Here is a 25,132-nt window from a genome sequence, read left to right on the forward strand (position 1 = left end):
CTGATTAAGTGGAAATGAGTAAAGTATATCCTGATACTTGATACCTGCTACTTAGTAGCTGTGATTTTGGAAATTCATTCATAATCTCTGATTTTCAATTTCTTCATCTGCAAAAAATGGAAGACGTGACACTTGTTCTTTTGAATTTGAAGAGATTTTTAACAGAATGCAACTGTAAATATAATGTCTTGCTAAAACACAAACTAGTTTATTGAGTTTATTTTGATATTTACTTTGTCAAGCTAAATGCACTATATAGAGTACATTCTCTTCTGGGGCCAGAACAGAAACTCAGTCTTTAATCTGCCTCCGTACTATTCATCCAGAAGTAACAAAACAGAGGATCATAGAGGAAGAAAGGAAAAAATAAAACAAGATAAAATTAGAGAGGTAGACAAACCATAACAGACTGTTAATCATAGGCAACAAACTGAGGGTTGCTGGAGGGAAGGTGGGTGGGGGGATGGGAAAACTGAGTGATGGACATTAAAGAGGGCACTTGATGTAATGAGCACTGGGTGTTATATAAAACTGATGAATCCCTGACCTCTGTCTCTGAAACCAATAATATAGTATATGTTAATTAATTGAATTTAAATAAAATTTAAAAATTAATTTTAAAAAATAGAAGTAATGTTTCTACTATGAGAGGAGTTGATTGGCATTGTTTTTCTTTTTCTTTTTCTTTTTTTTTTTGGCATTGTTTTTCATAGGCCAATAAGAAGGAAACATATTGAGTAGTATAAGTTGAATGCAGATGCCTTAGAAACCCCTGCCATTCATCTTCTCTAGGGCACATGGTACCTTTAAAGTTCTCTTTGGCCAGGATGAAAGGGGTAGTTTTACTGAGTCATTGTGGCAGGGCATGTAACCTAGGGAGAAATAAACTTCCTAAGTTCACTTTCCTTAAGGGAAATGGAGCATAAATGGAGCATCATGGAGTGTGAAAAACACTAGGGTATTGCTCCATATTGGTTCATAAGCACAGAAAAATGTTTCCCAGAAGACAAACAGACAAAATCCACTATCCTGCCAAGTACCTTGGCTCTGATTTATGCCTTATTTTAATGATATCCTCTCTTACAACTGCCTCCTTAAAATTGAAATAGCTTTGCTTTTGGATATTGTGGCATCACGTTAATTGATTATGAAATGTTGATTATATAGCAATGGGAAGATCCATAACAAATGAATTGTACCATGCCTGATAAATATTTACTGCTACTGTAACCAACTAGCTCAATGCATGCCATATAGCAGATGCTCAATAGATGCTGAATTCTTTTATCTCCTTGAACACATCTAGTTTTACATATGTGCTTTGCCTAACATAATGTTTTCCAAATTCTGGAAAAATAAAATCAGCGGAATCAATTTTATCATGATATAGTAACACTTTTTCTGAACTGATCATGTTATTGTGAATTAAGAATCAGAATTCTGAAAATTATTTTCCATAGCCAAGTATTTAGTGCAAAGTTCATCTAGAGGTATGTTCAAGGATTCATGTTATCTGACCTCAATTCTAAATGGCAAAAGTAAAACTCAACTGTAATTTGTTTGCTACATACCCAAAGTTAATGAGAACAATGACCCAAAGAAGTATCTAAGGCAAGCGCTGTGCCAATAGCAAAGTTTCAGGGCAATATGCCTCCCCTTAACTAGACCAGTTTCAAGCCACAAAGAGCCATACATTAACTATTTAAGATCATAAACTATTCAAACATCATTTTTTAAACCTCAAACATCATTAATCTTCATTTCCCCCACTCAAAGAATGCATTTCAAAAGAGTGGTTTTAATAAGAAATCTCACATTTGTCTATATATAAGGTAGCAAAATATATTTTGATAAATATTTAATTATTAAGTTATATTTATTACAGTAAATGGATCACATAAAGAAATAATGTTCACAGTTTTGAAATGTCAAGTAGAAGATTTCCCACAAATATACCTGCTCCTTAAGCACACAATCTTCAACTTTATTACTGTCTCTCATGAGTCAAAATAAGCATACAAACAAAAGTGCTAAAATCTTCATAGGGAGTGACATATAAGGGAATGTAATATAAGATACAATGAATGATTTGTCAACATTATACTTACAACTCTTTAATAATGCTTCTACAGAGAGCTAAATCTTTTTCATAATCTGTAAGTCAAAGCCTATATTAGTTAAAGTCAAACCAATGTATCAATATAAAATTAAAGGAACTAAGTTAGGTCAGTTTTATTGTCATTATATTGTCAGGACCTCATAACATAGAAAGTGAGATAACATCTTACAAAGCAGAATCAAATTATACTTTTGTTTTATTACCAGCTCTGTTTTAAGATTTCTAATCTTACAGCTAATTCACTGCAACTGATTTTTATGCAAAAATATCTATTTTTAGATCTTCCCACCAAACCACATTGAAACTTCATACTGGGTAAATGATTATTAAAATATGATATATATATGTATAATTTTTAAAATATATCCTAAATTTACTAATTTTGATATAGTTGCTAATGGTAACGTGTTTTGTCTGTGTTTACCATTCTTCCATTTAAATTAAGAAAGCATATGCTGCTCTCATTAGGAAAGTTGGCATGAATATAATTTGTATGGCCTTACCCAAGGCTTTTAGTTGGAAAGGGTAAATGTCTTTAGGCAGTCTTTGGATTAAAATAAAAAAAAATAAGCTCCCCCAAATGCCTCAAAGCTGGATCAGTGGCAAGTCAGTCTTGATGAGCTTTCATAAAGCTGGGCTTTTATTCTTGGCAACAGGAGGAAGGCCTTACTGGACTTATCTTTTTCATTTAAAAATACAAACAACAGGCTATAGCAACCAAAGCCATTTCCAGTAAGCACTGCTATGATTTAATAATTGAAGGCTAAACACTATCAAATTGAACTATTCTTTGCTATTCCCTCCACAAAATATAATTGAGCTTTAAGGCTTAACATTGACAAAACAGACCCATGAAATACATAAAATTCCTGAGAATAAATTGTACAACAGAGATAAGAAAAACACATTCTACTTAGGGGCCAAGATGATTCATAAGTAATGGACATTTGGGACTTGCAATACCTTTGAATCACGTAGTTAAGGATGCATAATCTCTTGATGGTGTCTTTGCTTCTATCTTGCTTTTGCATACAGGTCTATTATTCACATAGAAGCCAGAGAAACCCCTTTAAAACAAAAATCAGTGCATGTCTATCTTCTGCTCAGGGATTTTCAATGAGTTGTTTTCTTTTTGTGGGAAACACTTCCAAAGATACCAATATGGTTTACCATTTTATGTCATTTGGGTCTCTACTCAGATGTCACCTCCTCAAAATGTTCCCTAAATACCCTAAGAGTAAATGTTATTCTTTGTTTCCTCTGCTTTATTTTTCTTAACACTTTTCAGAGACAGATAATTTAGTGTTCATTTGTTTATCTGTAAAGTAACATGAACAATCACCACTGTACCTCTAAAACTCAGAACAGAGTCTAACACATTCTGGACAATGAAAAATATTTGTTGAATAAATGAAGGAAGATGTTCTAAAAATAGACCAGTCCAAAAACATAAAACTCACTAAGAAGGTGCACTGAACAAAGAAAGAGTAGCTACACAGTAGCCAAGACTTAGCAGGAGTCAAAGAAATAGTCTAAACATCTCTAAAGTTGAAATGGTAAGGTGAATGTTTCAGTTTGAGGAGACAATTAGAGAATGTTTCCAGTTTATTAGAGCAATCCAAACTACTAAGGAAATGTGAAAATTTGCAAATATTCCTTTCCCTAGTCATCATTTTGTAAGATTTTTTTTGAAAATAGTATAAGTATATGAAGACTAGAATATCTCACAAAATAATAAATTTTGCAAAGGTTTACATATATATACATATATATAGTCTCCTACTTGCCATTTCTGAACCAATCTTCATCTTTATGGCAGAAGTAAATTTGTCAGCATGGAGTCTCTTCTCCAAAGATCTACATATATTTTGACCATGATTTCTTAAGGCAGAAAGAAAGTCTTTCTCCTGTGCCAAAAAATTTCATGTCATAATTGCACAGTGATCTCCTTAAGGAAAGGAGTTGTTTCATTCTTCTCTGTATATCCTTTTATTATAGCACAGTGCATCATATCGAAACTGTGGTCAAGCAATATGAACTTTTGATGTTGCTGGATGAATGATTCAAGACTTAGGTGCAAGGCATATATGTTAGCAGTTCCTGAGATTGGAAGAGAAGAGATAGGGAAAATCTTGAAAAAGACTTTCTTACCAAATCACTGGAGGACAATGGAAACTAACTGGGCCAAAGAACGTTGACTCTAGAAATGTACCAAGATGGGCAAGCCAAGGTTGTGAAAATTCATTAAATCCAGGTACTTCTTGCAGATCAATATTAATGCCTGCTAAACTGGAGGCTGTAGTCTCGAGGACCAGGTTAATTTTTTTTTAAGGAAGCCAAAGGAAACTTCCTTATATAAAGAATATAAATTGTACAGTGGTGAGAAATAAAGTCAGAACCAGGAAAGTTATAGATAGTGTCAGGTCTAAGGACGAGGCAGTCCTATGTTTAGAAGAAATGAGAGATTCAGGACAGGCTTGACATGAGTCAATTACTACTAAATGATAGTAAGAGTCTGAAGTAAAGAGTGGTCCAGACTGCTTCAAAGGTCCTGGTGCATGGTGGATTTAGCCACAGTCCAGAAGTTAGTAGCTGTTTGAACTACAGGGTGGGAACAACATAGTGAAAGTATAGACTCTAAGTCTCATAACTCTAGTCACTTGCATCTGATACTCCATTAATGAGCAGCAGGCAAGGATACTTAGGAAAGAGTTTAGATCTGAGTATAAAGAGTAGGCAACAGTATCTGGACACACAGGGTGGGTGTTAGGAAAATTTCTATTAAAAAACAATGCAAATTGGGTGCCTGGGTCAGTTGAGTCAGTCAGTTGAGTCTAGACTCTTGGTTTCAGCTCAAGTCATGATCTCATAGGTGGTGAGACTGAGCACCCATACCCCTGTTGGACTCTGTGTTCAGTGGGAGTGTGCTTGAGATTCTATCCATCTGCCCCTCCCCTCCACGTGTGAAATGAGCACTTGCTAGCTCTCAAATAAATAAATACAAATCTATAAAAAAAAAACAATGAAAATCCTGGTAAAACTATAGAGCAGAGCCACCCAATAGTCCTTTCACGATGGTGTATTCATGGCCACTAGCCATGTGGTTATTGAGTACTTGAATTGTGGCTAGTGTGACTGAAAACTAAACTTTTAATTATAATTTTAATTTTAATTTAAATGACTGTGTATAGCTAGTGGCTACCATATTGGACACCATCAGGTCTAGGGTTTAACTGACAGCATGGAGACTCAGAAGCAGTGGTATGCCAAGATGAGGTAGAAATAGAAACGAAGCATTACAGGATTGCTTAAGAGTGTGTTTTAATTTTCAGCAATACATATGTGTTTATTCACATTAGTCCTATTTCACATCTAGACTGTTCTAGGAACTTGGAAGGAACTAAGTCTTTAGGACATTATTGCATCATTGGCTTTTTGGAAATCTGGGGAAAGGAAGGAGGGGGACGTGGTAGGCTTCAATATACTTAATTGTAAACCCTTTGAAGTCAGAAACTGGTTTTGCTGCTAGGGTTTTTTTGTTTGTTTGTTTGTTTGTTTGTTTACTGCTGTATTCTCAGTACCTAGAAAGTAGGTACTTAATATATATTTACTTCAATAATAAAACAGAACATAGTGTCTGATATTCCCTGCATCAATGAATTGGTAGAGATGGATTCTGGGAATCTGTGGAGACTTTCTGTTGGCTCTATAAAAAAACTTAGATGACAAAAACAGGCATCAATTTCTCCTTTGGATAAATTTATTCCTGGTTATTATGGCATTTTACTATTATTATTACTAGGAAGAAAGAATAATCATTGCTATTGCCACTTACAGCATGGGGGAGATTTGACAATCTTAACAACATTGGTGAAGGAGGGACTTCAAACAGGGCTTGCTTTTGAAGGAATGATGTGCTCTCTTACCTATTTCACAGAGGTGTTGTGAGAATTTATAAATATTTGGTCATTAAATGCTCATAAAAATGCCTGTTAAACGCCTCCGGAGTCTGTCACAGAAGATGCTTGTTTGAATGTTTAGTGGATGCAGCGCTGTCAGTGAAAAGGCAGACACTCACTGAGGAAAGGGCATTCGTAGTTTTTTGTTTATTTTAATGCTTGTTTTTCTGACTATGAAACAGTGGATTCTCACTAAAAAAGAAAAAAAAAACATGTAAAAGCTGAAAAGGTTAATGAAAAGAATGAGCAAAAACTTCAATTATATATTTTGAATTTTATATATCTCTATGTATCTACATTTCTCCATAATATTCATCTCCTTAATATTCTATATAATTCAATTTCCATAATATTCATATATATATATGGAGAGAGAGAGAGAGAGAAGGAACTAAGTCTCCTTATATATATTCCTATATAAGGAATATATATTTTCCTATATATATATTCATTCACATACTCAAGCACACTTTGAATATTTTGTACTATTTCCTACAAGTTTTTTTCTTAATGTGTGTTAAATAAAATTCTTAATTTTGTATTCTACTTTTCCTCCTATGATGATGAAGGTGGACAGCCATCTACAGCATGAATTTTAGTGTTTATCAGTCCCTCATGCAGATATTCTGTAGTTTTTGTAAAAAATTTTTTCATTTTTTGCACTATGATAAATTTTGATGCAATAATCATTATTTTGCACAAACTCTTGTCTATATATCTATACCTTTCTCTATCCCTATGTTTCTGCCTCTCTCTGTTTTACATAGATTACCAAAAGCGATATTGTTAAAGGATAACTATCCATTAAGGTTCTTGGCAAATTTTGAAAATTACCCAAATTTACACTCCCATTAGGAGTGTATGAAACTGCTCATAAAATTCATTCTCTCTACTATTGAATTTTATTAAAAAAATCTATTTTAATATGGTGAATGAAAAAATCCATATTACTTTAATTTGCAACACTGATTATTTGTGAGGCTGGTCTTTTCAACACATTTTCTGGCCTCTGTAAATTGTTCATGTTGAGTGGTCACTTTTAAAATTTTTATTTTAATTCCATTTAGTTAACATAGTCTTATCAGTTTCAGATGTACAATAAAGTGATTGAACAACTTCATACATCATCTAGTGTTAATCACTACAAGTGCACTCCTTAATCCTCATCACCTATTTAACCCATACCCCCACCCACTTCACCTCTGGTTGCCATCAGTTCTCTGTCTTTTTCTTGGTTTGTCTCTTTCTTCTTTTCCCAATGCTCATTTGTTTTGTTTCTTATTCCACGTACGAGTGAAATCATGGCATTCAACTTCCTCTGACTGACCTACTTTGCTTAGCATTATATTCTCTAGCTCCATCCAGGTTGTTGCAAATGTCAAGATTTCTTTCTTTTCCTTGCCTGAATAATATTCCTTTGGGTCTATATATGCACCACATATCCTTATCCATTCATCAACTGATAGACACTTGGGCTGCTTCCATAATTTGGCTATTGTAAATTATGGTGCATTAAACGTAGCAATGCATATATCCCTCTCAATTAGTGTTTTTGTTTTCTTTGGGTAAATATCCAGTAGTGCAATTGCTGGATCTCAGGGTAGTTCTATTTTTAAGTTTTTGAGGAACATCTATACCTCTAAAACACAGTAGCTGCCCATTTGCATTCCCACCAACAGTGCATGAGGATTCCTTTTTCTCCGCATACTTGCCAACACCTGTTGTTTCTTATATTGTTGACTTTAGCCATTCTAACAGGTGTGAGGTCATGTCTTATTGTAGCTAAGAAATGATGAGCATCTTTTCATGTGTCTGTTGATGTTCTGTATCTTTGGAGAAATGTCTGTTCACATCTTCTGCCCATTTTTAATTGGATTATTCAATTTGGGGGTGTTGAATTTTATAAGTTCTTTATATATTTTGGAAACTAACCCTTTATCAGATATGTCATTTGCAAAATCTTCTCCCATTAGGAGGATTGCCTTTTAGTTTTGCTGACTCTTTCCTTTACTGTCCAGAAGGTTTTAATTTTGATGTAGTCCCAATTGTTTATCTTTTGTTTTTGTTTCCTTGACTGAGGAGTTAGTTGTAGAAAAAAGGTGCCATAGCTAACATCAGAGAAGTTACTACCTGTGTGTCCTTCTAGGATTTTTATGGTTTCTAGTTCTCACATTTAGGTCTTTAATCTATTTTGAATTTATTTTTGTGTATGGTATAAAAAAGTGGTCCAGTTTCATTCATGAGAAAATACTATCTTTCTCCCATTGATACTCTTTCCTGCTTTGTCGAAAATTAATTGACCATATAATTGTGGGTTCATTTCTAGGTTTTCTATTCTGTGTCATTGATCAATGTGTCTATTTTTGTGCCACTTCCCTACTGTTTGATCACTATAGCTTTGTAATATAACTTGAAGTCCAGAATTGTGATCCTGCCAGCTTTGCTTTTCTTTTTCAACGTTCCTTTGGCTATTTGGGCTCTTTTCTGGTTCCATACAAATTTTAGAATTGTTTGTTCTAGTTCTGTGAAAAATACTGTTGGTGTTTTGATAGGGATTGCATTAAATATGTATATTGCTTTGGGTAGTATAGATATTTTAACAATATCTGTTATTCCAATCCTTGGGATGGAATGTTCTTTCATTTCTTTGTGTCATCTTCAATTTCTTTCATCAGTATTTTATAGTTTGTAGTGTATGAGACTTTCACCTCTTGGTTAGGTTTATTCCTAGGTATCTTATTATTTTTGGTGCAATTGTATGTGAGATAGATTCCTCAATTTCTCTTTCTGCTGACCCATTATTGGTGTATAGAAATGCAAGAGATTTCTGTATGCTGATTTTATATCTTGAAACTTTACTCAATTCATTTATTAGTTCTAACAGATTTTTGGTGAACTCTTCAGTTTTTCTATATTTAGTATCATGTCATCTGCAATTAGTAGGAGTTTTCCTTCTTCCTTACTAATCTGGATACATTTTATTTCTTTTTTGTGTTCTGATTGCTTCAGCTAGGACTTCTAGCCCTATGCTGAATAAAAGTGGTGAAAGTGGACATCCTTGACCTTAACCATTCCTGATCTTAGGGTAAATGCTCTCAGTTTTTCTCTATTAAGGCTGATGTCAACTGTGGGTTTTTCATATCTGGTCTTTATTATGTTGAGGTATATTCCCTCTAAACCTACTTTGTTGAGGATTTTTATCATGAATATATGCTGCATTTTTTCAAATGCTTTTTCTGTATCAAATGATTATATGGCTGTTATTATTTCTCTTACTCATGTGATATATCACTTTGAATTTTGAAATTTCAACTATGCTTGCAACCCAGGAATAAATCCCATGTGACTATGGTGAATGAGTTTTTAAATGTATTGTTGGATTCTGTTTGCTAGTATTTTGCTGAGAAGTTTTGCATCTATGTTCATCAGAGATACTAGCGTGTAGTACTATTTCTTTGTGGTATCTTTTGGTTTTTAAGATTTTTTATTTATTTATTTGACAGTGAGAACACACAAGCAGATGGGAAGGACAGAGGGAGAGGGAGAAACAGGCCCCCCTTGGTGAGCAGGGAGCCTCACACTGGGCTTGATCCCAGGACCTTGACATCATGACCTAAGCCAGAGGCAAACTTAACAGACTGAGCCACCCAGGTGCCCCTCTTTGTTGTATCTTTACCTGGCTTCAATGTCAGGGTAATGCTGGTTTCATAGAATGACTTTGGAAATCTCCTTCCTTTTCTAATTTTTTGGAATAGTTTGAAAAGAATAGGCATTAACTTTCCTTTAAATGTTTGAAAGACTTCACTAGTGAAGCAGTCTGATCCTGGACTTTTTGTTTGTTGGGAGTTGTTTGTTTTGCTTTGTTTTTTATTACTGATTCCATTTCTTTGATGGTTATTGCCACATTCGTATTTTCAATTTCTTCTTGTTTCAGTTTTGTTAGATTATGTTTCTAGGAATTTATCCATTTCTTCTAGATTGGCCGATTTGTTGGCATATAGTTTTTCATATTCCTTCATATTGTTACTTTTGGTTTCTCCTTTCTACTCTATAATTGTTTGTATTTCTCTGTTGTTTATTATTTCTCCTCTTTCTTTTGTGATTTTATTTACTTGTGTCCTTTTTTTTTAAGATTTTATTTATTTATTCATGAGAAACACACACATAGAGAGGTAGAGACACAGGCCGAGGGAGAAGCAGGTTCCCTGTGGGGAGCCCAATGTGGGACTCGATCCGGGGTCTCCAGGATCACGCCCTGGACTGAAGGCAGCCTAGACTGCACCAGACTGCCCTATATATTTTATTTCTGCTCTAATATTTTTTATTTCCTTCCTTCTGCTGGCTGTAGTCTACATTTGTTGTTGTTTTTCCATCTTCTTTGGTGTATGTCTAGGTTTTTTTATCTGAGATTGTTCTTCCTTCTTGACATAAGCCTGTATTGCTATAACCTTCCCTCTTAGAATGGCTTTCGCTGCATCTCAAAGGTTTTGAATCATTGTGTTTTCATTTTCATTTGTTTCCATGTGCTTTTTAATTTTTTTGTTGGATTTCTTGATTGACCTATTCATTGTTTAGTAGCATGTAATTGAATCTCCATTTATTCGTGGTCTTTCTAGATTTCTTCTTTTGGTTGACTTCTAGTTTTCTAGTTTCATAATATTGTGATCAGAAAAGATAGATGGTTTGGAAATAAAAAGAAATAAAAGATGCATGTTATGGTTTTCATCTTCTTAAATTTGTTGAGGCTTGTTTTGTGGCATAATATGTGATCTATTCTGGAGAATGTTCCGTGTGCACTTGAAAAGACTATGTATTCTGCTGTTTTAGGTTGGAATGTTCTGAATATATAGGTTAAATCCATCTGGTCCAGTGTATCATTTAAGACCACTGTTTCCTATTTGGATAATCTATCCATTGATATAAGTGGGTATCAAAGTCCCCTACTAGTACTGTGTTATTATCAATTCGTTTATAATTAATTGTTTATATATTTTGGCGCTATCATGTTGGGTGCATAAATATTTATTATAAGTGTAATATCTTCTTGTTGGATTGTCCCCTTTATGAGATAATGCCCTTCTTTGTCTCTTTTTATAGTTCATTTTAAAGTCTAGTTTGTCTGATATAAATATTATTACTCTGGCTTTCTTTTGACATCCATTTGCATGATAAGTGTTTCTCCACCCCTTTACTTTTGATACTCAGATGTCCTCATGTCCAAAATTAGTTACTTGTAAACAGCATATAGATGAGACTTATTTTTCTATGTTTTTGTTTGTTTGTTTATTTGTTTTATCCAGTCTCTCACCCAATCTCTTTTGAAGGAATATTTAGTCCATTTACATTCAAAGTAATTACTGATAAGCATGTATTTATTGCCATTTCATTACTTGTTTTATGGTTGTTTCTGAAGATTTCTCTGATCCTTTCTTGCCTTTTTTTTTTCACGGTTTACTGGTTTGCTTTAGTGATATACTTGAATTTCTTCTCTTTATTCTTTGCATATTTATTAAAGGTGTTTGTGATTATTATTAAGGTTTTTTTATAACATTTTGCACATCTAGCAGTTTATATTAAGTTGATGGTCATTTAAGTTTGAACCCATTCTTTATTCTTCTCCTATGTTTTAAGTGTATATGGTGCCATATTCTACATCCTTTTATTTTGTGAATTCCTTGGCTAACTTTTTTTTTATTACAGATTTATTCATTTTTACCTCTTTTATGTTGCCTTCCTTCATATTGCTACTTTTGGTTTCTCCTTTCTACTCAATTAGGCCCCTCTAATATTTCTTGCAGGACTAATTTAGTGGTCATGAACTACTTTACTTTTGTTTGCCTAAGAAAGTCTTCATCACTCCTTCTATTCTAAATGATAACCTTGTGGATAGAGTATTTTTGGCTGTAGTTTTTTTCCCATTGAGCACTTTGTGTATATCATTCTTCTCTCTTCTGGCTTAGACAGGTTCCGCTTAAAATTCCCCTGATGGCCTTATGTGGTTTCCTTTACATGTTACATTTTTAAATTGTTTTATTTTTTTTTGGTCTTGCTGCTTTTAAGATTTTTTTTTGCCAATTTAATTACAATGTATTTTGTTGTGTATCTGCCTTTGTTGATTTTGTCAGTGTTTTTTTGTGTCTCTTAGATATGGATATCTGTTTCCTTCCCTAGATTAGAGAAGTTTTCACCTATTATTTCTTTGAATAAATTTTCTGCCCCCTTTCTCTCTCTTCTTTTGTGACTCCTATAATGTGAATGTTATTACATTCCATAAAGTCACTGAGTTCCTTATGTCTATTCTCATTTTGCATAATTCCCTTTTCTTTCTTGTTCAGCTTGATTAGTTTCCATTGTTCTGTCTTCTAGTTCATTAATGTATTCTCCTTTTTCCAGACTGCTGTTGACTGCATCAAGCATGTTTAATCTCAGTTATTGCATTCTTCATCTCTGATTGGTTCTTTTTACCTCTATGTTAAGGGCCTTGCTGACCTCTTCCACTATTTCCCAAGTCCAGTAAGTATCCTTAGGATCACTGTTTTAAATACTCCATCAGGTATGTTACTTATATCTGTTTATCTTAGATATCTGGCCGTGGCCTTGTCCTGTTTGTTTATTTGTTTGTTTGTTTTTTTCATTTGAAACAAATTTCTCTGCCTTCTCATTTTGTTTAAGTATATGTGCCTCTTTCTGTATTTTAGGAAAGTCAGCTATATCTTCTGTTCTTGGGGCTAATGACCTTATGAAGAAGTTGTCTTATAATGCCCTGCCATGTAGTGTCCTGTTCTCCAGGACCTAGAACTTTTAGGATTGTCTCTAATGCATGCGGGTTTGTGTTCTGCTGTTTTGTCCTGGGAGTGCTCATTTCTATACTGTGTTGTTTTAAAAAATTGTTTGAGATTTACAAAGTGGGGTAGCCTGGGTGGCTCAGCAGTTTAGTGCCTGCTTCAGCCCAGGGCCTGATCCTGGAGACCTGATATCGAGTTCCATGTCAGGCTCCCTGCATGGAGACTGCTTCTTCCTCTGCCTGTGTCTCTGCCTCTCTCTCTCTTGCTCTGTGTCTCTCATGAATAAATAAATAAAATCTTTTTTTTTAAGAATTATTTACAAAGTGGAAATAGTATGTTGCAATAATGTCTTAGTTTACTATTTGCTTCATTAATTTATTTTTGTTTTTGGCCTATAAATTATATATGGAATAATCTTTGATGTCATCAATGAATGTATTCATTTATCTTCTAAATTGGTTTTAATTAAACAAAATTGATTTTCACTGTACAATATTGAAAAACAAAAAGCAGAAGTTTATTTTGATCTTTACCGTCTGCTAAAATCTTTTTATTATCCTTTCTTATCATTGCAGACATGATCTGTGTATCTAATTATCTACATATAGAGGTAATAGGACACATCTTTTATTTTACATTAACAAAATAGCAATTCTATATTTATTTTGCATCATATGTTTTAGTGAACGACATGTCTTGAATATCTTTTGGCTGACTTATGCTTTGAAAATCTATCTTCTATACACACACATGTACAGTTAACTCTAGCTAATTTTTTTGAAGGATATCTTTATTTTCTATATCAAATCTTTGACAAAATATGGCAGATATATTAATCGCATTAAAATCTAACTTTTTATTATATATTTAACTATTCTCCTGATATCATATTCTGAATAATTAATTAATTCCCCATTGGTGTGTGTTGCTTTATCATCATTACACTCTAACAAATTATGTAGTGTATTTTAAGGCTAACTAGTCTATTAAATTAGCATGTATTTTTACACCAATATAACTAACCTTTAGTTGTAATCTTATAATTGTATATCCATTAAAACCTGGGTAATTTTTGCCACTCATTGTGATTTTCTGTTTCAACATTATCTGTGTTTTCTTATAATTAAACTTTCAAATGACTTTTTCATGCCTCCCCTGCTCTTGCTAGAAAGAATGAAACAACCTAATTTGAATCTTTATCAGAATTATTTTAAAACTACAAATTGATTTAAGGAGACATTATACTTTTACAATATTTGATATTCCTCTCTAGAAACATAATATATCTCATCTTTTTATGCCTCAGTTTTGGTTTTTCATTTAATTTCCATAAGTTCTCCATCTCTTTTAGGAAGGTATTCCATGTAGTCTGTGTTGGTTTGCTCTCATGAATAGCATATTTTCTGATGGCATCTACCAATTTGTTATTTCTTGTGCATTATAAAGGTTTTGAACTACTTTGTATCTTGAATAGCATTTCCGTGAATTATTTTGTGTTTCCACAGAAGCGGCTCATAAATATTGATATTTCTATTCTTACCAATAGCTACAAATTTCATTTGTGTTTTATGTCTTCTTATCTTTGCCAATGTTTTAAAATGATGTGAATTAGCCATAAGGAACTTTGTCATAATCCTCATTTAGGTAAAAGTGCTTTTTCTAGTATTTTCCAGTAACCATATTAAATGTAATAAATGATAATTCATATTTTGTTTGTTAAAATAGATATCACATTGAACAAATTTATTTATTTATACTTATCTTTAATAAATAATTTCCTAATATCAATAATGAAATAAATTCTACTTATTGGTTATAAATTCTTCTACTAATATTTTGTCTGTATTTTAGTTAGAATTTTTGCAACTGCATTCTAAAATTTTATTGGTCTACAATTATGGGTTATATTATTCATGGTTTCCTTCTCAAGGTGATATTTGCACCACAAAATAATTTGATAATCTTTCTGTATTTTTCCAAGTGGTAGAATATTTGACTTGACATTGGAATTTCTTTATCAATAATCTAAATGAAATCTATAGCAAAACTCAGACCCTAAGCCTTTATTTTTTTCTTTCCAGTAGATAATAGACATTTTTCTTTGTTTTCTAAGATTTCTTGAAAGAAAGAAAGAAAGATTTCTTTCATCAGTTTAAAATGACCTGTGAAAGTATCTCTTTCATTAAGATTTTTGAATTTGTTGGTATAGCTTTTTATTTATTTTTTAAGATGTATTTGTTTATTCTGGAGAGAGAGAACACAAGCTGGGGGAGAGGCCAAAGAAAAGAAATAGATGGAATCCTTAAGCAGACACCCTGTTGAGTACAGAGCCTGATGTGGGGCTCAATCCCAGACCCTGAGATCATGACCTGAGCCCAAATCAAGAGGCAGCTGTCAAAACAATTGAGCCATGCAGGCATCTCAGTTATAGTTTTTTAAATAAAAATTCCTTACTCTTTAATGACCACTCTGTTGAAATCCTTTTCATTGTAATGACATATATTTGTGGGTTTTATTTTTTCTTAATTAAAACAAGCTACTTTTCTATTTAATTCATTATATTCTTTATTATTCCAAGGAGCAAATTCATCAAATTTATTTTTCAAATGTCTTTTGAATATAATCAAATCAACCAATTTTGACATTTTTAAAATTTTTTCTGCTGTCCTTAGACTGGTGTTATTTTATAGACATTGAAAGTTTAGCTTATTGATGTTTCTTAATGAATACCAAAATCATCTAGGGCCATACATTTGTCTCTGAGCAGAACTTTGGATACATTCTACAAATTTTGATAAAAATAATTGTATGGTTGCTACAGGTTTTCTCTCTCTCATTTATTGATAATAAATCTGTGTTTTTATTTTGTTTTGGTCTTTAAATTTTTATTATTACCTTCCAGTATTATGCTTCAATGGCTTTGATTCAGAGAGTCTTGTATGTTTACTTTTATACTACTTTATGCTTAATTTGTGGTCTGTGATGTTTAAAATAACTCCTTCTTCAGATCTTAAAAAGATACACCCTGTATTTGTAGGGTACATATTTCTTTAATTAAGTAATTTAAATTGTACTTTATTAATGATTATGTTCTGTTTAAAGTGGCAAATTTTGAAAATATTTTATTATCTTCTAATTTTTATAAATACATATCTTTTAAACTACTTGTCCATTAAAAACCTGGATGTTTCTGTCAATTTAGCCTTCTTTCATAATTTTATATATTTGAGGAAATATTGCTCCTCCATAGATTTTTAGCTTAATTATGGAATTATTATTGTTTTTCAATGGAAAACTAATCCATCTAGTGTAATCTGGAAGTTAAAAATACATTGATGAACTTTATCTTAATATTGTCATATTGTTGTATGATTTTAAGAAATTACACTTATGCTATATGTTCTTTCTCTTCTACATATACTGTTATTTTTTTAAAAATTCCTAATGATTATTAAAGAATGAGACATTTGTAAAATAAAACTGTAAAGGTAATTTGATTTGCAAAAAACTCATTCCTAATATTAATTTCCAAAATTATAAAAGTCATGAATTAAATACTGCCTTTTGTATTTGTCATTTCAGGTAAGTCACCTTCACTTTTCATTTTGAGGTTTTAGATATGATCACTGTCATAAAGGATGACTATACCATTTACCTTTCAATAAGTTTAATATTTGAACTCTACTTTGTTGCCAAAATTTAAATAATTACAAATGTATTTTATCTAGACTTTTTACTTTTTTATATCATGGCTATACTAGTTATTAGTTTTACTTTTTTTCTTTCCTGTTTGGGGTTATTAGTATTTTTTTAGTTGAAAACATGGTTTTCCCTTGCAAGTCTAAGAATGGTTACTTATTGGGTACATATTTATTTCACTAAAACCTTTTTCCTTAAATTCCTATGGACATTGCTCCATAGATTTCTGAGAATCTATTTCTCATAGATTTTCATTTGTCTCTGAGGTGCTGGCTTGTTTGTTTTGCCATTTTACATTGGGCAGGAGAAAGCTGAGGCCAACTTGGGTTTTTTAATGAAGCTATCCTTGTTTTACACTCAAATCTTTTTTTTTTTTTTTTTTAACCACTTTTGTTACAAACAGGAAGAGGTCTTTTTTAACTAACAAAATTGATCTTTCCATTTGGGTAATGTTTGCTTTTTTAAAAATTTTTATTTATTTATTCATGAGAGAGAGAGAGGCAGAGACACAGGCAGAAGGAGAAACAGGCTCCATGCAGGGAGCCCAACGTGGGACTCGATTCCGGGTCTCCAGGATCACGCCCTGGGCTGAACGCGGCGCCAAACTGCCGAGCCACCGGGGCTGCCCATTTGGGTAATTTTTTTTGTCTATTATATATACCTCCTTCTTTCTTCATTTTATTCTCTCTATATACCCATTTTTTAAAATTAAAAATCCAAAAGATTGGATCTTACCTCTTCTATGTGTAACATATTTTTTGTAGCTGTTTTCTATTTCTCTTTTGAATTAGTGGTGAGCCTTTCAATCTCATCTGCTGCATAATTCAGTTTCTTGAGAGGTCACTTCTGATGATCAAGTCCTTTGATTTCTACTAATCAAGGTTTTTTATTTTTTGTTTTTTTTTTTTAAGATTTTATCTATTTATTCATGAGAGGCACACAGAGAGAGAGAGACAGACAGACAGATGCAGAGACACAGGCAGAGGGAGAAGCAGACTCCATGCAGGGAGCCCGATGTGGGACTTGATCCCGGGACTCCAGGGTCAGGCCCTGGGCTGAAGGCAGGCACTAAACTGCTGCGCCACCCAGGGATCCCCATTTATCAGCATTCTTAGCCACGGAATAACAGGAGTATTCTTCAGGTTGTGACTATGGAAAATGTCACCAGACATTGCCAAATATTTTGTGGTGGGGAGACAGATGTAAAATTACTCTCAGTTGAAAACCACTTCCTTACAGCTTATAATATTTTTATATCTTGCTTTCTCTTTGTATCAGTCTTCACTGAGTGTTTTACCTATGGACCCTTTTTCTTGTTTTGATGCTTTAATCACCTGTTTGTTGATTTTTTTTTTTTTTTTTTTTTTTTTTTTTTTTTTTTTGCCTAGCTAACATTTCTACGGTGGACTTTTCTTAAGCTACAAGATCTGCTTCCTCCCACAATGTAGTAAGGAAAAATGTTTAATCTATAATTCTTCATGCATGTGTAATAAATCCAAGAGAGCAACCATAGCATTAAATACAATTTTTCTAAGGGGTATCTGAATGTCTCAGTCAGTTAGGCATCCAACTCTTGATTGTGGCTTGGGTTGTGTTCTTGGGGTCATGAGATTGAGCCCTGCATTGGACTCTGTGCTCAGCATGGAATTGGTTTGTCCCTCTCCAACTGCTCCTCTCTCCCACTCCTCAAATAAGTAAATACATAAAATATTAAAAAATTAAAATAATAAAATTTTTAAAAAAGATTTTTCTAGGAATAGCTCCTGCTTTGCATTCTTAATGAGGGGAAACAGGATAATATGCATATAACAATGCATGCCCTACTTTTCAGACCACAATATCCTGTGTACCCTCAATCCAATTGCAAATGGTATAATCTCTACTTCCTCACCCTTCCTCTGCCTCTTCTCTCTTTTTTTCTTTCTCATTTTTCTTCCCTCCTTATGTGTGTATGAGATGGTGGCAGGAATAACCATAATAATATTTGATAGATGATAAATAAGAATAGCTATTAAATACTAATTATATATGTAATCTTGGGCTAACTCTGCCATGTTACTGCTTCAAGCATCACAGTTCTTTGAAATAGGTACTGTTACTATCCCCATTTTGCAGATGATAAAATAAATACTTAGCCTAAAAGTGCCTAAGCTAGTAAGTAGTGGAGCTAAGGTATAATTCAGGTTCTGCTGACCTCAGATACTACCCACCACATTATTCTGCACAATGATTTGTGGTGTTTTTTTGTTGTTGTTGTTGTTTTGTTTTGTTTTTTGGGTTTTTTTTTTTTTTTTTTGGTCTAGGAAATAGTCACCATGATGTGAAGATGTGATGGAGATGAGGAGGAGTAGCTGCTTAAATAATGTTCTCTGACCTCAAGCAAGGATGAGACACTGCAATGAATCAAAAGCTTTTGCTACCATTTTCCTGGCTGGATGAATGTTTTAGTTCATTTGGCAGACCATTTTCCCAAGTTAAATTTATAGTCTCATATAATTGCATATTTTGGCCCAAGTTCTCTTTTGTCCCCAAATCCCAGGGGCTTATAAGTTTTTTCTAAATTATATAATTCTGTTGTAATTTTTACAGGATCTTGGAAGAGACTCTATTAGTCATTGATAGCATGAATATTAAGATTTTAACTAGAAATCTATTCATTAAGTGTTTTTATATTAATATTTTTAAGTACTAACAAAAATAGTAGTTCATCAAATACATATATGTATTATATTTATGTATTAAATTAACAAGATTAACTTTAAAAATTAAACATGTTATTTTAATTAAATATCAAATGGATTTTAAGAAGGGCCTAGAACAATGTCAGAGTACTTCTCAGAAATCTAGCTGGGAAATTCTGGTTTCCGAGACTTTTACATTGTCATAGGGCAGCCTTTATATCCTACTTTGGCTCAAGAGTTATAAATACACATGGGAAACTGAATGAAGATTTTCAATTTCTCATCCTCTGACTGACATTTTTATTTGAAAATGTCTCTTATTTTTAACAAGATACTCAACTTGCAAAAATAATTCTTCAAGTTGTACCCATACAATAGACTTACATTTTCCAGAGAATAAAATCCTTCACAGAATAGTCATAAAAAAGGCACCCTGTGTTGTAGTGGGATAAATAAATTGAATCCTAATCATGTAAAGCCAGTTTTTCATTCCATGGCCCAAGGTTAAAGTCAGTGCATAACTCTACACCTGAGCTACCTACCAAGACAGATACAACATCAGAAACTCATGCTCATTCCCTGTCTACACACACACAGCCAGAAATGGTGTTTAATTCCATTTAGTCTCCAGGATATCAAGTATCCACTACTTCTTTGTTTTGGCTAATGAAACCTTGATTTTGCTTGGAATAGCAACATGTCCAGCTCAGACTATAGACTAAAATTAATCTAAAGTAATCTTAAAGGGCCATTTGGCACATGATCATATGACACTGACCAATGAGATCAATGGAGAACTCACTAGAATTCATTTCTGGGAAAATGTTCCTTTCCAAATCCTGACAGAAGAGGACAGATACCATGAATATAGTTGGGTGCCCTCTCTCCCCTCCTTTTTCATGAGGTCTGGCACTTGCACAGCTATCTTGTATCTATGAGGAAACAAACAATAAAAGAGGATAAGAGCTGTCACTGAGGATGATGGAATGGAAGGATAGGACAAGACATGGTACTACCCTGAGCAGCTAAGTAAATGCCAGCATCTCACATTCAAATCCCTTGTCGCGTAGGAATAACAAAGCCCTGAGTTCAAGGCCTGTAAATCAGATTCCTATTGTGGCAAAACAAATTCCGAACTGGAAGCTTTCCAAAGATTTCTTCTCTATTTTACTTTTAAATTTTGGGAATGATCTCTACATATAAGAGCAGAGTAATAAAAATGAAGGAAATTTGAAGACACTTGTAGTTATTTTCTAGGCCATGGAAACTTTATGAGAAAAGTTTATCCTTCCTCACTCTCATAATCAATATTCTTTAGAATATGCAGTTGACTCTCATTATTCACTGTAGCTATAGTCTATAAAATTCCCCAGGAACACTGAATTAGTGAATACTGAACCGGTGCCCCTAAAGGAAATGGAAAGATGTAGATATAGGTATCTCATGTATTATAATCTTAAATCTTAAACAATTGATTCTGGTGGATTCTGTTTTCTTTATTTTACAAAAGAATAAATGAAGTTTAGACATTTTAAGTGACTTGCCTGGGACTGCTTCACTAACGAGAAGCAGTGACAAATTCAAACCCCGTCAATTGGACCCACAGCTTGCACCACAGTGCAGTGCCCTTGACCTGCTCTATCCTCTGGTCATCTCTAAAGCTGAAACAAGAGTCATAGTCTTGCCCTGATGGATCTCAGCTAAGAACATAGGGGAGGGGATCTAAGTGACTCACATTTTTCACTATTCTATCTGCAAATGACTGCAAACCATGACGTATTGATTTGGGGGTTACAGATAATATTTTGTTTTGTTTTGTTTCAAAGTTTTATTGTAGGCTTTGCTGCTAGATACAAAATAAAAGGCATGCAACTCTCACAAGTAGAGCAGTACATACAGAGCCTAAACTATAAAAGCCTTTTCAAAATATGAATTTGCGTTTTGGAATATATTGTGTCAGAGGTTGCCCACGTTAGCAGCTTCTGTACAAAATAGTAACACTTCCCTTATAAAGCAAACCAAACCCATCCATTACTTTGTAACTACTCTACTATGTCTGGTCTCTACCACCCAGTTTAGTCACAACTCACTTCTGTCCCTTCATAGAAACTGGGAGGTAGGTAACCTAGAAGGTCCATCCTACACAATCACCATGCAGTCAGCCTGGATCCAGTGCTGGCTACCTGTGCCCCACAAGCACACATCCCTGTCAACAGTCTTACCTATAGCCTTTAAACAAATATGAACATGAATACTCACCAGACTCCAAAGAATCTGCATACCCTCTCAGTTTGCTCGCTGATGGGCATTCCGTTTTAGCAAGTGGGTGAACTGCAAATACAGGACCCCTGAATAATGAGAATCCATGTAACTGTAATTTTGTTCTTTTCTCATTACAATTTACTTTTCTCAGTAAAAAGTAAAATCTTGTTATACCCATTTTGAATACCTCTGCTGATAGCTTTTGCTATCAAAGTATGCTTTGATTTCCGATCTTTGCTTCTCTTCATGGTTTTTTGCATTTCCTTTAGCCTCTGTGCATGGGCACATGAACAAAGGTGCTCATACACATACAGCCATATAATAGCCATGCTATATTGTGTTCTCCAATGCATACAAGTGCTATTCAGTTATTCACTGGCCCAATTCACAAAACAGCAAGCATATGGGAGTCAGTATCTCCAAAATTGAGTAAAAATGAAACATCACCGACTGAGGTAAAGGAGTGAATAGGGAATAACTGTAAATGGGTGTAAGGATTCTTTCTGGGGTTATGGAAATGCTCCAAAATTAGATTGTAGAGTGTAGTTGCACCACTTTGTAAATACATTAAACATTATTGAGTTGTACACTTTAGATAGGAGGACTGTGCTATGTAAATTATACCTCAATGAATCTGTTAATAAAAACAAAGTGATGCATCAGCTATACATGCACAGGCCTGCAGAACAATGGGGGACATAATGTCACTGCTCAGGAATTTACACTCACTGGGGATTTTCTATGTACAGTTGCCACGTTCTTGGGAGGCTTTATTATTCACCTGTCACAAGAAAGCTGCAAAACTCCATGTGCTTCCATGGGTTGGAAATGTCTATTAACTTGTCAGTAAATGAAAAAGGTGAAGGGTTTTCATCTCTGCAGATGAATTGGAACAGGTGCAACGTGTCTCCAAGATCGCTAATTAAAACTACTCAGGACTTGTATTTATTTTACATGAAAAAAGAGTTTTACATGTGTTTGAAAACTGTATGGAAATATAGCTTTTAAAAATTTGACTATAGAGTCAAGCTTTATTTCTGCTTTATATCACTTCATGAATGGAACCCTCGCTAGGGCATTTCTCATTTTTAGATAAATGCACTGGTTTTATATTCCACATACCAATGTAGCAAATCTAAGCTGTATTTATTAGCAAGAGGATTTTAGTCAGTGTGGGCATAAATATATGCTTTCAATTCGTACCATTTGTATTTGACTCCATAGAATGACACTAATATATTTTTATACACAATCTTTGGAGAGTCTGAGATTCTTGCCCTTCCAAATTGTGCATATTTCTTTGTTTATAGCTCAAGGAAAGAGACATACAGTGCATGGGAAAAGAAAAGAACTAGATGGATATATATTATAAATTTTTGAAAAAAGTCTGAATCTAAGTATAAGAAAACCTGTATTTGAAGAACTTATGAAATTTTAAACAAGTCACTAAGCCTATCTGTTCCTTAGATACTTAATCTCTTAAGGCCTAGCTCAAATGTCACTTCATTCACAAAGCTTCTGGAGATCTCTTTAGCTGGAATCAATATTTTCTTCTTCTATCCTCCCATAGAACTGTGCACCTTGAGTATATTATATAGCATAGAGGAGGAGGTGGGGAGCAGGCAGCAAGTTGAGAGACAGTGTAGTTTGGATTCTGCAACCAGGGTCAGAGTATCTGAGATGAAAGTGGAGTCTTATCCCTTACTAGCTATGTAACCTTGGAGAAGATTCTTTAGATTTCTTGTCTACCAAATTAGAGCTATAATGGTACTTGCCTTAACCAGTTTTGTTGGGAGAGTTAAGTGGGAGAAGCCAAAGAAAATGCCTGGGAGAATGTAATTGATCCATAAACAATGGTGTTGATATTAGTTATCAGGAGGGCATTGTAACATAGTAAAAAGGAAGAAAGAAAGAAAGAAGAAAGAAAGAAAGAAAGAAAGAAAGAAAGAAAGAAAGAAAGAAAGAGAAAGAAAGAAAGAAAGAAAGAAAGAAAGAAAGAAAGAAAGAAGAAAGAAAGAGAAAGAAAGAAAGAAAGAAAGAAAGAAAGAGAAAGAAAGAAAGAGAAAAGAAAAGAAAGAAAAGAAAAGAAAAGAAAAGAAAAGAAAAAAGAAAGAGAAATTTAAAAAGGGAAATTGGATTAAGTCCTGACTCAACAAGTTGCTAGCCTTGTGATATAGGAAAATCAGTTAACTTTGTGTTAATTCCCTCATCAATAACGTTTTACATATAAAGAGATAAGGATCCAATACAGTGGAGTGTGTGAACATGTTTTACAAGTGATATAGCGCTGTTCAAGTATTAGACATTATTTGGAGGAAATTGGTATTAAAAAATCTGTGATCAATTAGACCTGGACTTAAATTTAGGAATCATCCTTCACTAACCTTCTTAGTAAATTACTTGTCTTTGTGAATCAGTTTGTTAATGTCCATGACAAATGGATTGTTACTGAAAACATTAAATTACATGATATTTTAGGTACTGAACCCATGGCATATGTAGCAGGAATCAAATTGCATAATGTCATTCCTTAACACAATTTGTTTTGTTATTTATGCATATGTCTGTCTGGTTTCCTGGACTCAAAAACTATACAGTGCTCTGTTTTGCACATTCCAAAGGCCCTTGAACAAAACCATACAACAAGGAAGATTTCAGCCACATCTTGAGTTGCTGGACAAAACAGCTTTTACCCTCCAGGCTTTAGATAGAAAACCAAAAGATTCTGGGATAGGTTTCCCTTGTCATTCCTCAGGTTTTGAAAAGAAAATGAAATGAATCAACAAATAAAAAGTATTCTGACCATTTCCAAGGCCGTTAATATAAAGATATTTTATTGTACAATGGCTGTTCCAATGTCCAATAACTTGCCTGTTATCTGGCTTGCCCTGCGTTTTTCTTTAGCCTGACCACCAACGAGTGAATAGAATCTCCTGGCATTGTGTGAGTCATGGCAGGAATGAGCAGTCAGCCTCCTTATTTATGTTGAAGAAAGCAGATCATCTTTAAGAAATGTACTATTACTTCAGTGTAACCACCAGTCTACCAGCTAGAGGTGGTCTTGAACTTATCATTATTAGTACTGATCCCTTTTCTTGTCCTTAGCCCAAGTGATTGAGAAGCAGTGAAAGGCACAAGGCCAAGCCTTGTCTGAAATGGTTCCTCCCTGGCCAGATAGATTCTGGCTGGGGCCTGTCTGTAGTTAGCAGGCTTATGAAACAGTGTAAAATGTGGAAAAGAAGATCACGGGGCTTATAATTTGGTTTTGGGTAGAATAAGAGTAAAGATGCAAATCATATGTCAAAAAGAAAAATATTTAGTTTTTATACATAATTTCCTTGATACTAGGCAGCAACTGATAATCTTGAATTTACAGTGGAATATTCCTGGGCTCAACACAAAGTAACCACTGGTGGCTTTCTCTTGGTAGCTCTGCAAAACCAAAGATCATTTCTTTTTATTCAAATTTATTTATTTATTTATTTATTTATTTATTTATTTATTTATTTGATGGAGCAAGAGCATGAACAGGGGGAGTAGCAAACAGAGGAAGAAGGAGAAGCAGGCTCCCTGCTGAGCAAGGAACAGGACACAGGACTCCATCTCAGGATCCTGGGATCATGACCT

General features: G+C 33.8%; 1 long non-coding RNA gene across 4 annotated transcripts in view; it reads right to left on the reverse strand.

Annotated features, from left to right (window-relative positions):
• Positions 1-1,923: 1,923 nt before the first annotated feature.
• LOC144324696 (uncharacterized) overlaps positions 1,924-25,132 on the reverse strand; it is a 78,450-nt gene continuing 55,241 nt past the window's right edge. The window contains exons 7-10 of one of the 4 annotated variants that reach the window (XR_013390126.1): positions 21,503-21,591; positions 20,046-20,175; positions 6,046-6,270; positions 1,924-3,186 (exon numbers count right to left, since the gene is read on the reverse strand). This is a non-coding gene — a long non-coding RNA (uncharacterized LOC144324696). The remainder of the gene's footprint in view (positions 3,187-6,045; positions 6,271-20,045; positions 20,176-21,502; positions 21,592-25,132) is intronic. The other 3 variants (XR_013390127.1, XR_013390129.1, XR_013390128.1) reach the window with 3 other exon arrangements.

The sequence above is a fragment of the Canis aureus genome, chromosome 12 (genome assembly GCF_053574225.1).
Source record: "Canis aureus isolate CA01 chromosome 12, VMU_Caureus_v.1.0, whole genome shotgun sequence".
In the NCBI taxonomy this organism is placed as follows: Eukaryota; Metazoa; Chordata; class Mammalia; order Carnivora; family Canidae; genus Canis; species Canis aureus.